Raw genomic sequence first — 16,656 nt, 5'->3', positions numbered from 1 at the left:
TTCAAAGATCACGTGGGCTTTATAGTTTTATTCCATATTTTCAGCTAATTATTATATTTAAATATTAATACAAATAGATTGCTATATTTTTTAAATATAATATCCTATCTACCACATATCCATTTCCTACCAAGGGCTTTCAGGGTACCTTGCAAAGTAAGAATACAACAAATAAAATACCTATAAAATTATAATCCATTAAGAAGCTACAGAACATAGTCCAAAGAAATAAAAATATTTTTTTCCAGTTGCAATCGAACTCATTCACTGAATGCCTGCTTAGAAGAAGAAAGTTGTCACAGTTTTGGGGAAGATGAAGACAGAATGATCCTTTCTGGCTTCCCTAGGAAGAGAAGGTGCCACAGCTGTGAAAGTCCTGTTTCTTGCGCCTGCAAATATGATTTTAGATAAGCATAGGGCACAATCTCCCCAGAGGATCCTACGGAATGGAGGTACTGGTAAAGGAGAGCAGGATTTTCTTAAAGAAACACAAGGATTTTGAAACATCTATAAGTAATGGGCTTGTCATGTGCCTGGCAGGTTTGTTTTCTTTGGCCACAGGAAAGGTTTGACCCTCACAATACTAAGCCCCAGTGCAGTGAGTACTCTCTGCTTCCTGTTCTTTTAACTAGTTACCAACATGCCCTCTTATCCCATGACTGCTAAATTCCCTCAAGAGTCTTTGATGAGGGACTTTGTCAAAAGCATTCTGAAAGCTCAAATATACAGTATCAGCTAGATCACCTCAATCCAAATGCCTGTTGACTAACATGATCCATGAGCCCTAAACAGACAGCAGAGCGTAGAGAGCTGCTACTGCAGAGTTGGAAGCAGCAGCAAGGCAGAAGTGGCAGAAGCACAGCCTCACTTTTTCTCATTTGCAACAATGGAGAGAACCTCATGCTTCTAGCGCTACTGAATGATCTCCACACCCTCATTACTGCTTCCAGCTCTGCAGCAGCCACTCTGGAAGCCCTACTGTCGATGGAGGCCTTGCAGATGTTAGCCACTGTCACAGAACTAGGTTAGTGGTGCGGTACTTACCTTTGTAGACGTCTGATTCTCCTTCAGCAAGGCTTGTACTTCTATATGATTAATAACAGCTCTTTAATTTTGCTTTTGACACATTCACCTGGGACAGAGGTTAAGCTAGGTGACCTGAAATTTCCTGGATCTCTCCCTGCCCCCCACCCCCTGCTATTTAAAGGCATTGCATTGGCCTTCAAGTCCTCTGGTTAACTATATATTTGGCTAACTATATATATATAACTATAACTATATATTTTAGAAAATCAGAAATTTAATGTTTGAGTTCTTTAATAACTCTTAGGTGAATGTTGTCAGGTCCTGGTGATTTCTTAATTTTCAAAGTCAATACTCCATTGAATGTCATCTCTGGTCACCCCTATTTGACTCAGTTGTTCAGACTCCTTCCCTCAGAAAATTAGTTCAGCCACTATCTGACCTATATGCTCTGTAGTGAAGACAGATGCAAAGTATTCATGTACCTTCTCTGCAATCTCCATATCCTCCTTAAGAATCCCAGATTAACAACGCACGTGTATAGCTAATGCACATCCTCTGCTACAGAGAAGATGCAATTTATGTTGATCTCTCCTTTCCTGTGAATCTGACTCCCCAACATAGGAGGTTGCACAACTTTCAGGGAACTTCAGAAGCCAACTATGAATCCTGAAAATATGTCCCTGAGGGCTGTGCAGCCTCCTTCTATTTGGGGGAGAGATAGTTTACAGAGGGAGACTATGAAAACTGCCTTCTTTGCACGGAGACAGCCAAGAATGCTCTTCACTGCTTGCACACTTCATTAATCAGAACGGCAGCCAGTTATGATAGCTACAATATACAAACCAGGCAGATCCAGAATCGACCTGATGAATTTTGCAATAAAAATACATACTTAGAGGTATAATGTTTTAAACGATTCCCAACTTACCTCATGTGGCTGAAGTTGGATTCAGTTGATTTTGAACCTTTCAACCACTATCTCATAGCTGTGAGTTCAAAATGTTGAAAAGAAAGAAGTTCAGTAAACATGACAGTGGAGGCAAGGTTGCTTCAAATCTTACACTGAAACAGGTGTACAAGCAAGATACAAAAGCCCAATACAATACATATTGGGTAGCAGCCACCATTGTCCTTACCTGGAGCTTGCTTGTTCTGGAATAAAACTCCTGTTCCGGACTAAGGGCAACAGTGGATGCTACCCGGCATTTAGAAACATCCATCCCGAAAAAGATAAGAAGTGTGCTTTCAAAAGAAAAAGAGCAATCCTTCCCTGCATGGAAGAAGGTTCAGTGTTTGCACTTTCTGTCTGCCCTGATCCCCACATTCTCGTCATGTGCCAGTCCTTTTGGGTCCTTTGCACATGTGCATGTCCAGCACTTCCAGGCAATCTTGACAGTGCACCAAACAGCACCAGCGAAATTTACAGCCACATTTTGTCTCCTTCCTGATAGGAGAGGTATCATAGCCTCTTCCGCAGCACAACACCTCGCAACTGCCCATGCCATGGGAGGTGTGGTTGCAGATTCGACCAGCTATGCCTAGGGAGCCTACAAGAGGAAAATCATTACAGTCCCATTGAAAAGGCCATCTTCCCTGCTAAATATGGCCTGGGACAGGAAGAGATTGAGAGCAGGGCCAGCCTTCTTCCATGAAGAAGGGTGAAGTGAGTCAATTTAGCCAGAAGATTTGGCAGTGAGTCTTCACACTTGCTTGCTTACTCGCTTGAAAATGATTTATTTATTTATTTAACATATTTCTATACCGCCCAAAACACAAGTTCTCTGGGCGGTTTACATGACAATACAAACAACCAATAAAAAGATTAACCTATTTCAACAACTAAAATTTTAAAAGTTAAAACTATTAAAACACAATTAAAACACAATTAATATCTAATTAAATTTGCTTTGTATCCCTATAGGTGTATGGGGAGAGAACCAAATTGACACATTTAATTGTACATTTGCTCCCCTCAGCAGATAGCAATCAATCAATATCTTTATCACAGTCTTTGACCAGCATAAGGCAAACATAAAACTGTCATCAGAAGCTAAAGATTAAAACTATAAAATTATAGTTTAAAAACAGTACCTATCAGGGCTGTGAAGGCGTGACTATAGCATACTAAAATCATATTGCTATAAAACTAAGAACTATGAAATTGGTTAAAATGTGATAAGTTAAAACATAGAAGCTAAGAGATTAACAGCTATATTATTAAAAACAGCCCATGTCTATGAAGACAGTTTGAAGGTGTCAAAGTATTGCTGTAAATTATGATCTATTTTTTAAAAAAAACACTATAAAATGTGTTAAGATTGGGATTATAGTTTAAGTTAACATTAAGATAAGAACTGTAGGCTTTCCTTCTCCAAGCCTTCCACACTTTGCAAAAAACCAAAAACATAAGTTTTATTGAGCAAGTGGGGTGGGCCAGGGGGTGTGGGGTGGGGAAACCCAAGCAACGTTTCGGCTTACTTTTTCTTGGCGGTTTCTCCCCCCCCCCTTGTGGTGTCTCCCAACCCCTTCCCTCCTGGCTCCACCTCTTGGCCTGCGGCACAAATGGGCCAGCAGCAGAGCGGCACCACATGGGCCAGTCAGCTGCAGCCCACCACTCACTCCTCCACACCAGAGAGGGAATTTGGGGCCTGTGGGGCACCAGACCTCTGCCTAGAAGTCTGGGGGGAAGGGCACACCTGGCAGGGCAAGTATGCAGACTTGTTTGACACCCTGACAGGTGGGGACGGCGCTTGACAGAGGACCTTGAGGTTTACCTCTGACTTTTAGGGACGTGTCATCATGGAGGGTACAAATGAGAGATAGCAGGTGCCAATTGATCAAAGAGGCTTCCAGCTTTCCCCACAATTTGGCTCAGGAGATGGAGTCAAATACAGACTTGAGGTCTATGAAGGCTGCATATAGGGAGACTGTGTTTTGAGTGGAGCATTTCTCTGAAGAACTAGGCACTGGTCAATGATGGATCATCCCTTTCTGACACGGGCCTGCTCCTCCACTAGGACGTTTCTTGTTCCGGCCAGTTTCTACGTTTCTGGCATAGAGCTTGCTTAATATGCTGAGCAGGTTGGTGGGTCTATAAATTTGCTGGGTCATCCCTCCTACCTTTTTTGAGGATGGGCACAATGACTACTATCTCCCAGTCCCTAGGGATATGACCATGTTTGTCGATCAATGTAAACAGCAAGGCCAGAATGGGAACTCACCACAGTTGTTTTTTAATGGCTCAGTGGGGATTCGATCGTCACCAGGGTCCTTCAGAGGTCTTAGTTGAGAGATCAGATCCATGATGTCTACTGATGTTACCAGCAGCCAGGCCCTCTATGTCTTGCCAAGAGTATCCAAGGTCCCCTACTTCATCTCTGTACAGTTCACAAAAGTGCCTTTCCCAGTCCTCTGGTGGAATACAGCCATCCATGTGCGTCAGGCCATAGCTGGGGTGATCTGCAGTGATGTGCCAGTATAGGGCCGAGTCATTGGTTCTGACTGCTTGGATGTGACGTGACCAGGAGTCTTTCATTGCCTCTCTTCTCTTGTGTTTGAGTAGTTGTTTGTATTGCCACTTTTGCTTAAGAAGGTTCTGCGCAGTTGTTGGTTTTATAGGCGTTGTAATTGGCAATGAGCTTGTGTGTGTGGGGGGGGGGGCTTCAGCGCATTCTAGGTCAAAGCATGGTTTGTAGCGGTGCAGGCATCATTTGGGGTGAGCAATGTTTTCATTAGTTAGGTGCTTTTGTAGTTCCTGCACTAGGATGCTGTAGCCCTCTAGAACTGAGGTGGAGGCCTCTGCAGAGAGCAGGAAAAGGTGGATGCATTGGTAATGTTCAGAGGAGAGTTGTTCTGTCATTGCTTTGTCCAGCTGCAGGTACCATTTAATGTAGCAGGCTCTGCCCACAGGTAGAATTTGTGGTTGATATAGTGCCTTGGCGTGGGGCTGCTGGACAAAGGGTTTTAGGCATAGTGAGACAGGGAAGTGATCACTATCAAATTGGGAGATGACCTCAAAGCGGTCTGCAAATTGAAGCAGGTTTCTGGAAACAATTATATAGTCAATGGCAGGCATTTTGGTTCTAGCCCAGAAGGTGAATTCAGCAGGGTAATCATTTTCGATGGAACCATGAAGGATGACTTCTCAGCAGATAGAAGTTTTTTTAATAGTAAGAAAGAGAAAGGGAATAGAAGGAATGGGATAGATTTGGTGCTTTGCATCAGGTGGAAAAATGCCTTGAGCTGGCACGGACTGAAAGGCAAGGAATGAGTAAGTAACGAAGCTTTAAGAGATTCACCCTACACATCTATGCAAACAACCAGTGTGGCTGTAGAATGGGACATTTCCCTCACGTCAAATTAGGCCAAAATTCTCTGAGGGTTTTGTAGCTTTCCTCTGAGACAAGCTGCTTGGTGCTCTTTCTTGACTCAAGTGGCTATTTGTTTAACACACACTTGATGCAATTCACCCATCAGATTGGGGCCCAAAGATATATGGTGGTGAAACTCATCAGTAGCCACACCAGGTGCCACAAGTTGCCCAGGCCTGTACTCTTGCCTGGATTTCCAGCACTGTGCTGCTGTCTGCTCCTTAGTCCAAAAACCAAGCAATATGGTGTGCTTCCGTGCCATCCGCAGACCAAGTCCAACTGCAGTGGTGCAAGTGGTGATATTGGGCACCCCAACCTTAGATCGAGAAGTACCGGCCCAGCCTGTGTCTGATTTCATTTTATATTAAGAGTTCAATTAAATGCCTGAACTTGAGGTGAACATGACACCCAGATCTCATGACTGCCTGGTAAATGATTTGTAGAGGCAGGGGTAATCTAGCATTGTTTATCAGTGTTTGCGGAACTCACAAGAGACTCAATGGGTCAGGCTTAATTACCAGTCTCACACTGCTGAAATTATCCCTTTTCCTCACTGACAGGATGCTTCTGCCTCAGTCAAATGTATTGATTAACTCGTCTCACACATGTACCCCTTTTTATGTTACTTTAAATATTATCTTGTTATAATTACACACTAGATAGAGGTACACAAGAAATAATGTAATTGCTGTCTCACACAAATAGAACTAATTCTCTCACTAACTCCTGACTTTTAACACCTTTTGGGACCAGGCTAGCAAATCTGGGACAAGAGAAGGGGCCCATTTGCAACTCAGAGATGCAGATTTGCTTTGGGCAATGTCCCCTCCTCAAGATAGCAGCTAACAGAAGATGAGATTCAGATCTCTCTGGACTGGCTGAATAATTAAAAGATGATATCCAGGAGGTAACAGCAAGTTGTCACCTTTTGGGACACAGGAAGGATGAGGATATTTTGAATAGACTCTATGGGGATTAAAGGAAGATACAACTATAAAGAAGGAGGCTTACTGGACAGAGAACTAGCAATCTTGTGCCTACAAGCAAGATCTGCTCACGAGCAATCCCAGAGTTTGCTGCTAAGCTGCGGGGCAACAAGCAGGAACTTTGTCAATGGACAGGAGCTGCCCCCAAGTTGCTGTTCCCAGCCAAAGCCTCTCTCCTTCAGCTGAAAGATCCACCGTTCTCAAGCCTCTGATCCTGGTAATATGCCACCACACAAGCCTTGAATCCCTCCATCCTTTCCCCTTCTTCTCCTTTCCACTCGTCCCTCTACTAATTCCTGATCTCCCCAAACCATGCCAGCCCTCAGCCTTCCTTACCCCCCGCCCCCCACTTTTTCCATCTATATCTGAATTGCATTAGGCTCTAGGAAGATTTAATACACACACACATGTTAGTTAGGAACACTGGGTGAATATTGGTGCTGGTTAGGGTTGAAATACTGTTAGTAATATTGATAGAATGTTCTGCTTTCTGCTCAGTTAGATTGATGTTGTTACTCTTTTATACTCAATAAAGCCCATTGAATCATTTAGGATTGGTTTGATCTCCTTTCTTCCTTGCGCCCAGATCCTACATGGTCACTATATAAAAGAACTTGGTCACTTGGTGACACTCATGAGACAGGCCTAATTTTGTATGCTGGCTAATGAGCATATTTAGTATACAAATCAGGCTTGGACCACAACAGTGATGGGTTACTGCAACCACCCCACTGCCTCAGTACTCTGTCACCTGCTGAGGCCCGACTGCCTGACTGCCCCTGGCACTCCCAAGGAGGGAGTTCCAACCTAAGTGGGGGTGTCACACAATAAAACCATCTCAAACACAGGGTTTGGTATATACTATAGGGCACATTAGAAAGGTGCTGTCTTATGTTTGACTTGCTTTGGGTCACACTTGTCCAAATGGTTACTAAGTGAATGGTGCTTCTTTGGGAAGGGGAGAAGATGAACTAGATTTAAAACTTCCAACATATGGGGGATGTGAGAGAACAAACTGAAACTTAAGCAGATAAGACACAAGTATGGTAGGTCTGAGATTCAGTCCGTTGGACGCTAGTTGTATACTCGGCACTGAAGGGGATTACATTTCCTTTTAAGATGCAGGTCTATAGTTTGGGGATGCTCCTTGACTCATCACTGTTTATGGATGCTAAGATGTTGGCGGGGCCATCCCGAGTGGAGTGCAGGGCTCAGGGCCAGGGTCGGATTAAGCTAGTTTGGGGCCTGTAGCATATGTTATGAAGGGGCCCCAAATTTAAAAAATGTACATAAATATTGAAACATAAATTATTTACTTGCATAGTAAAGTAATTCAATTTTTTCATTTGCCTAGTGCCCCCCCCCCCACTAACCAACAAACTTTGCAAAACACACATACCCACCCCACACACACACTTTTGTGACTCCTGACCATGGGTTCTCCTTTGGAGTTATTTTCACAAAGAGAAAGGGGGTGGGGAACAAAACTCTGAATGTTTAAATTAAAAGGTTCTCAGGAATTCTGTACTTTGAGAAATCTGAACCTATTAGCAATTTTGGCACGCAACAGTGGATGTTTGATTCCAATGTGTGCAGAACATATTGGATCCCAGCAGCCATCACATTAAAAGGGCCATTTGACAATATTAAGAATATATGTTTAACCTCTTGTGCAAGCCTGACAGGAAGGCAGATGTATATTTAAAACAGTTGATGCACTGCAAATGAATGTGATTATGATGAGGTGCATTAGCAACTTCAATGAAAACAGAAGTATCCAAAAGACAATCTTTTGGCAGGAGGCACAGCCTCTTTCAATCTAAATTACACTAACATGCTTAATATTAAAAGGAGGAAATGCACAAATCATTCAGTGCAACCCTAAGCATGTTTACTCAGAAGTAAGTCCCACTGAACTCAATGAGCCTTACTCTCTAGTAAGTGTATTTAGGTTTGCAGCCTCCGTTTATCTTTGGACAATTTCAACAGGCATCCCAATGTAAAGCTAATGAAGTTGGCAACGCAGCAGTAGTTATTTCAGTTCTAGAGGAGAGGAAAGGAGCTCACCTTAAATTTGGCAGTTCCTTGAAAAGCAATGATCACAAATTCCCTCCCAACAGCACTAGATACTAAAGGAGGATATAAGTGACCTTACCCAACAAGACCATAATATAATCTCCCTCCAAGCTCCCCTCAATTGATCCACTAAACTTTGAGACTCCTCTTGCCGTGCATCTGAGTTACCTCCGGCTTTCTTTTTCCTCTTAAAGGTACACGTTCTCGTTGTTTAACTTTACCTTCTCCCAGTCAGTCGGAAAATGCTGGCAACATTCAACTAGCATCTTCTTTAGCTTCCTTTCTTCCACCCGGCATTAATAGTTAGTTGTTTTTTTAATCTAAACTGCTTTTATTTCTTTTACTCTCTGTGTGTATGTTTTTAAAAACTTTTACAGTTTAAACAAATAAGGACCAACTCCCTGGCGGTTAAGTTATCTTTGAGACCCCTTTGCAAGCTATCTGTTCCTATTGTTGTTCTTACTACTCCCTTCCGTGCTGCTTAACATAATAGATAACCCAATCAACACCATGCTGCCAGGAAGACCTTGCTTAAATGCCCTCGAGCGAGGCGAGATGAGAATGGGCAAGAGCAGGCAATGAGGAGAGTCAGCAGAGAGTACCAAATAGAGAGCAAAAGAAGGGGCAGACATTCAAGCCAGGTGTGCGGGGCCCTAGAAAATGCGGGGCCCATAGCAAATGCTACATTTGCTACTATGTTAATTCGGCCCTGCTCAGGGCCATGGGTGGGGTCCTGATGAGGAGTGGCACCACAGATATGCAGGACCCTTACAGAAGAGAAGAGTTAAAGAATCTCCCACTGCTGCCCCCTGGCATTTCTGCATCCTTCTGGTGCATTATGGGGGCAAGTCAGCTCTGGGCGGGATGTAAGCTACAAATAATATAGAATAAAGAGGAGGAAAGAAGTAAAGAAATAAAAATTGCACAGCAGCTTTGGCACTGCAAAAAAATGCAGAGTGGGGGGAGAAGAGAGGACAGTGTCTGGAAGGCAGAGCGCCCCCATTATTTTTAAAGTAACTGTGCCTCAGGATGAAAAAGGTTGGGAAACGTGGGGCTATGTTAACAAACTGAGCTTGGAGGCTTCAGATAAGATCTGAATGTGCAATGACGTTCCTATCGTGTGGCTTTGGATCCTAATGAATACAGTTGCAGGTCTGTCTTCTGATCCTTTTCTTCCACCTTTTCAATTCTGCAGTGCATTTTGTTGTAAAAGGGAGGGTTCTTTTTCCCCAAATAATTGGCTGGAAAAAGTCAGTGTTCACCTTCCTTTGTAGTAAACACAATGTCAGATGTCAGGGTGTTTGTTATCTCTTAAGAGATGAGGTTCTTTTCAGTCTGCTGTATCATCTCCATTTACTTGACTCACTCTCAAGGCTTCTCAAAGAGTTCAGAGTCTGACACATGCTTTTGCTCACCTCGCAAGTGCACACCAGCAACAAAAAATATACTGCTGCCTTTGAATTCTGAGAATGTGTTTGTTTCAGAGGCTACATCTTTGACAACCTGTAGTAAATCTTTAATTTAATACAGGAATATGTTATTCAAGCTATATAGAATGGTGAGCTATTCTGATATAAAAATAAAAGCCATCAAATGTACAGTACAACACAGACATCGACAGAAGCAGTTTGACCCATTTCCCCCCGTACGTTTGCATTTTTTTTCAGGTTTGAAAGTAAACACTGAAAGTTTAAATGACAAGTTCTTGTACAGGCGTACAAAAGAATTTTCATTCTATATGTTGTTCAAAAGACTTTGATCACTATGGGACCAATTGTGTTGTCTCCCCTGCCAGGCATCTAATTGAAAGAAGCCCCAGAGTGCCCTGCCAGTGTGCTGGTGGGTTCATAATGTGCTAGGCCCCGATTGCTTGATTTTTACTCTCAATTGGTGGCGGGGAATCCAGATCAGGACCCAGGAAGGAGGGATTTAACGCTTTGCCCCTGCCACAGTCCCATTCAGAATTGGGAGCCCAACAGCTATTCGCTCAGGAGAGATGCTCCCACTGGAGACACTGGGACTTTCCCTGGGGCAGAAGAAGCTGTGGGGAAGGGTGGCAAACCCAGATTGTAACTGTGATGGGGGCTAAGGGTTAATGACCCGCTTCCCGCCACATCATGGTTCAGATCCAGATTGTCTCTGCTCCCCAGCTGCTCCTTAGATCATACAAATCAAGCACATTGGGGTTTGTTCTTTGTCCTCACTTGCTGAAAGTAGGTTAGTGGTAGAATCTGGAGCAGGACCTGATCATTAAGGGGGTACATGTAGAGAGGGCAGTCCTTCGGGTGCCCAGACCCCAAGTGTTTAGGGCTGACAAAGTCAGAACTGGCACTTTGAATTGAGCCTGGAAACAAAAACAACTCAATAAAGATGACCAAGGAATATGCTCTCTCTGGCCAGCCCCAGACACAACTTTGGTAGCAACATGTTGGACCAGTTGGAAGTTTGCAGATATTTTTCAATGGTAATCCCATTGGCATTACAGTACTCCAGTCTGGAAGCTACTAAAGCAAGAACAACCATGGCCCCACATGGTTTTCACATTATAGGTATGGGAAGTGCAAAAACTGCTTGCAGGCTGCAATCTTATGCACACTTTCCTGGGAATAAGAACATAGCAGGATTTAATTTTGAATAAGCATGCACAGGATTACAACAACAACAACAACAACTTACACACCACTTTTCAACAAAAATTCCCAAAGCAGTTCCGAGAGAGAGAGAGAGAGAGAGAGAGAGAGAGAGAGAGAGAGAGAGAGAGAGAGATGTATATATATGTATACATATATACATACATGCATGTTTTTATGTATATATCCCTGTCCCCAAACGGCTCACAATCTAAAAAAGAAACATAAGATAGACAGCAGCAACAGCCACTGGAGGGATGCTGTGCTAGGGGTGGAGAGGGCTAGTTGCTCTCCCCCTGCTAAATAAAAAGAATCACCACTTTTAAAAAGGTGTCTCTGCTCAGTTAGCAGGATTGTGCTATTATTTATTTATTAGAAACATTTAATATACTGCCCACTCCGAAGACTCTGGGCGGTGTACAAAAACATGCAAAGCAAGACAGCATTAAAATTACATTCTGAATTAAAAACTAAAGTAACTAACAAAAAAGAAAAAACCAAATAGGTAAACTACAGGGCAAAAGCCTGGCGAAAAAGAAAAGTCTTCAATAGAGATTTAAAAATCAGTAAGGAAGGAGCTAAACAAATCTGAAGGGGAAGAGAGTTCCAAAGAAGTGGGGCAGCAACCGAAAAGATCCTTTTATGGGTCCTAGCACCCTGAACCTCTCGGAAATCAGGGACCGACAAAAGGGCCATCTGAGATTATCTAACTGGCCAGGATGTAACTGGATGGGAGAGGTGGGTCTGTAGGTAGACAGGCACCAAACCCCGCAAGGCTTTGAAGGTCAAAACCAGGACCTTACATTGAACTCGGAAGTGAATAGGCAACCAGAATAAAGTTCTCCGCATAAAGCTCAGACACTTTTACACATTGCACTTGAACATTCTATGTGTGTTCTGCCTTGCATATGTCCAAGTATGTAAAAACACCGGAATATATGAGCACAATATACCACTTCAAGTGAGAAGTTCTTGTAGAACTTCAAACAAGCTCCACAAGGGAACCCAGAACCTTTGGGGGATAGTACCCTATGGCAACTAAATAGACCTGAGGACTAGAGCAGCTTCCTTATGAGAAAAAGCTACAATATTAGGGGCTTTTTTGGTAGAAAAACTGCAACTAAAAGGAGGCATGATAGAGGTTTGTAGAAGTATTGATGCCCCTGATAACCCCTGGACTTCTGGGCTGAAGACCAGCACTTCCACACACCCTGGGGGCCCCCAAATCCTCTTTAGTCTCTCCTGGGTGGTGTGGTGGCCGCTGGCCCACACTCTGCCAGGCGGCAAAGTGTGATTGTGATCTGTGCTGGGTGCTTTAGAGACAGAGTGGGGACTGGGGAAATAGGTGGGATGGGAATATGTTAGGTTGCGGGTTGAAATGTTTCTGCTCATGTTTATTTGCATACATATACCTGTTTTATATCCTTACCTTCTTGTGAGTTCAGTTGCTGTTTGTGCCCTCAAGAATCCACATGTTAAAAATGCTGCGTGTGTCACAGTGTGTATATGTGTAGGGGGATGATGCTTATTGCAGAGAGGTGTGTGTGTGTTCCAAAGGCATAAGAACATAAGAATAGCCCTGTTGGATCAGGCCCAAGGCCCATCTAGTCCAGCATCCTGTTTTGCACAGTGGCCCAGATGCCACTGGAAGCCACAGGCAGGAGTTGAGGGCGTGCCCTCACCATTACTCCTCTGCAACTGGTACTCAGAGGCACCCTGCCTTTGAGGCTGGAGGTGGCCCATAGCCCTCCAACTGGTAGCCATTGATAGTCCTCTCCTCCACGAAGTCATCCAAACCCCTCTTAAAGCCATCCAGGTTGTTGGCTGTCACCACATCTTGTGGCAGAGAATTCCACAAGTGGATCACGCGTTGTGTGAAAAAGTACTTCTGTTTGTTGGTCCTAGACCTCCTGGCAATCAATTTCATGGAGTGACCCCTGGTTCTAGCATTGTGTGAGAGGGAAAAGAATCTCTCTCTCCATTTTCTCCACACCATGCATGATTGTATAGACCTTTATCATGTCTCCCCACAGTCATCTTTTTTCTAAACTAAAAACCCCCAGGTGTTGTCGCCTTGCCTCATAAGAAAGGTGTTCTAGGCCCCTGATCATCTTGGTTGCCCTCTTCTGCATCTCTTCCAGTTCAACAATGTCCTTTTAAAGATGTGGTGGCCAGAATTGTACACAAGTGTGGTCGCACCATAGTTCTGTATAAGGGCATTATAATATTAGCTCTTTTATTTTCAACCCCCTTCCTAATGATCCCTAGCATGGAATTGGCCATTTTCACAGCTGCTGCACATTGAGTCGACTGTCCACCACAACCCCAAGATCCCTCCCCTGGTCAGTCACAGACAGCTCAGATCCCATCAGCATATACTTGAAGTTGGGGGTTTTCGTCCCAGTGTGCATCACCTTACACTTGCTAACATTGAACCGCATTTGCCATTTTGTCGCCCACTCCCCCAGTCTGGAGAGATCCTTTTGGAGCTCCTCCCAATCCGTTTTGGATTTCACTACCCAAAATCATCTGCAAATCTGGCCACCTTGCTGCTTACCCCTGTTTCTAGATCATTTATGAATAAATTAAAAATTACCAGTCCCAGTACAGATTCCTGAGGGACCCCACTTCTTACTTCCCTCCATTGTGAAAACTCTCCATTTATCCCTATCCTCTGTTTCCTGTCTTTCAACCTGTTAGCAATCCACACATGTACTTGTCCCCTTATCCCATGACTGCTAAGTTTCCTCAGGAGTCGTAGATGAGGAACTTTGTCAAAAGCTTTTTGGAAGTCCAGGTATACTATGTCAACTGGATCACCTTGATCCACACACTTATTCATACTCTCAAAGAACTCCAAAAGGTTGGTGAGGCAAAATTTACCTTTGTGGAAGCCATGCTGGCTCACTCCCAGAAGGGCTGTTCTTCTAGGTGCTTTACAATTTTATCCTTGAGGATGCTTTCCATCTATTTGCCTGGAACGGACGTTAGGCTCGCTGGCCTGTAATTTCCCGGATCGCCTCTGGATCCCTTTTTGAAAATTGGTGTTACATTTGCTTTCGGTCCAGGCTCCAAAATTACCTAGGTACACCTCCGTATCTATGGTGTGGTGAAAGTGGGTAGAGAGACGTTTTCGCCCTCACAACACTACCGTCAGGACTCATCTAACCAAACTGATTGGCAGGAAATGTAAGAGAGACAAGGAAGGAGATATTTCTTCAGCAGATGCTTATTTATGGAATTCACTGCTACAAGATGTAATGATGGCCACTAACTTAGATGACTTTAAAAGACAATTAGACACACTAAAAGATGACAAGTTTATCAGTGGCTACTAGGTAGGATGGCTTTAGTCTACCTTCCGGGTCCCAGTGCAGGATGCCTTTGAATTTCAATTGCAAGCAAGCAAGATGGGAGAACAAGTATTCCTACCATCTTTTACTTGTTGGCTTCCCTGAGGTATTTCATTGGCCACTGTACGAAACACAGATGCTGGACTAAATAGGCCTTGGGCCTGATTCAGCAATTATTATATTTAATAAAATTAAATAAATAAGGCTATTCTTTTTATACAGATTTGTGCCCTTCAAGGTTGCATTTATTTTAATGGCAGAGTTAACACACGCTTTTGTCTCTTCTAGTAAAATAAACGAGAATTCAACTCAATATGCTAAACTTTGGCTGGATTATGCCGTGTGTGTGTGTGTAATCAAAGCATTTCTTGGTTGGTTTTAATATTATAAAGTCACTTTGGAATAATTCAAATCATTGTTATAGGTGGAATATTACCCTCTAAAAACCCTGACAGAATGAAAAATTGCATCATCTTCTCTGCACAGATGTTTTCTATTGGCATTGAAATGTTTAGAAAGGTACTTCATAAAAAAACCCAAACTGCCATACAGTAAGTGTCATTTGAAGCACTCGTATGAAAAGAAAGAATCTCTCTCTTATATTTTCATTGCTTTATGTGCTGTTAATATCAAAAGCTGCAGTTTAGTAAATAATGAAGAATAAAGAATATTTCTCTGCTTTAACTTCCAATGACTGTAACCCACCATGAGCCATTTTTGGATGGGCAATATATAAATGAAATAAAAATAGAAATATTTATTTAGTTATTTATTACATTTTATATCCCGCTCTTCCTCCAAGGAGCCCAGAGTGTAAGTACTTACTACATACTTAAGTTTCTCCTCACAACAACCCTGTGAAGTAGGTTAGGCTGAGAGAGAAGTGACTGGCCCAGAGTCACCCAGAAATTATCATGGCTGAATGGGGATTTGAACTCAGGTCTCCCTGATCCTAGTCCAGCACTCTAACCACTACACCACACTAAATGATTTAGCTGACATTGAAATATGTATACATGGGACAATTGCTTTTCATGTAATCGCTTTTCAGGAGGCATAAAACACTTTTTCAATGAGCTGTAAGGCTACCAACAAATTTGTCCACGTGTGTATACACGTATTTACTTAGGAGTTAGCCACACTGAACTTGGTGGGAATGACTTCTGAGTAAATAGATGTGCAGCACAGTCCTAAACCTGACAAAGTGCCTTTCCATCCAAAGTCAGCAGGGTCAAAGTGAAATGCATTCCTTCTTTATATTTCAATGAGAAAAAGATCATATTTCCCATCCTGACATTCTTGTTTTGTTTCGATACTGCTACTTGCCCTTTAAAAAAAAATTGCCCTGTATCCTGCAGTTCACATGACAACAATATTACAGAACCTTTGTGATGAGTGGCTAGTGTGTGGATTAAAATCCTGGGTTCAGATCCTTGCTCAGCTGTTAAGTTCAGTACTGGGGGAAAGTTATACCTTTCAACCTGGCATACATCACAAAGTTATGAAAGAGTGGACTAAGTTTAGCTCCTTGGAAGAAGGGCGAGATAGAAAGGTCTTCCTATAATAAATGCTGCCATCAATATGCACTGAAAGTCTCTGGCATAACTGGGTATGTCGTATTGCCATTCACTGTGGAATGTTAATTTCAATGATGGAACTGGGAGAGAAGTGGGGTGAGTGCTGGAGAGCAGAAGCCAAAGGACCAAAAAGGGGCTATTGAGTACATCTAGGCTGTTCTGTCATTTCAGTTCACACTGATTATGTTACTGAACAGGAAACACCAAGTGACACATTCTGTGGCATAGGCCTTTGTTCGCTTACTAATCCCTTGGCATACTGTAAGTTCTTCTGCAACAGGTTTTCATCAGTCATACCATTTTGCCTAAAGAATAATAAATCTAAGGTTGGACACTTGATCTTCAGTTAATCAAGGCAAAATAAACCATACTCCTGCAAAAAGCGTATTACACCAGACACTGTGAAAAGGAGTGTCAGGCACAAAGGGACCTTTTCACACAAGGCTTAAATGGGCTTTTCTTCACATCCGTCTGTCATGCAAGTCATTGAACTGACATTGGCCAGAATGTCAATGTATACATGGAACAAACAAGGTAACAAGGCTAAAAGCGATGTTTTAGCCTCAGGTGTGAAGGCACCTGTAACCTCTAAGTATCTCGCTACTTGATTCTTGGATGGATTCAAATGTCAACACACT

This window comes from Hemicordylus capensis, chromosome 5 (assembly GCF_027244095.1).
Source record: "Hemicordylus capensis ecotype Gifberg chromosome 5, rHemCap1.1.pri, whole genome shotgun sequence".
In the NCBI taxonomy this organism is placed as follows: Eukaryota; Metazoa; Chordata; class Lepidosauria; order Squamata; family Cordylidae; genus Hemicordylus; species Hemicordylus capensis.
The sequence above is the reverse complement of the archived record's forward strand: the minus strand, read 5'-3'. Positions refer to the sequence as shown.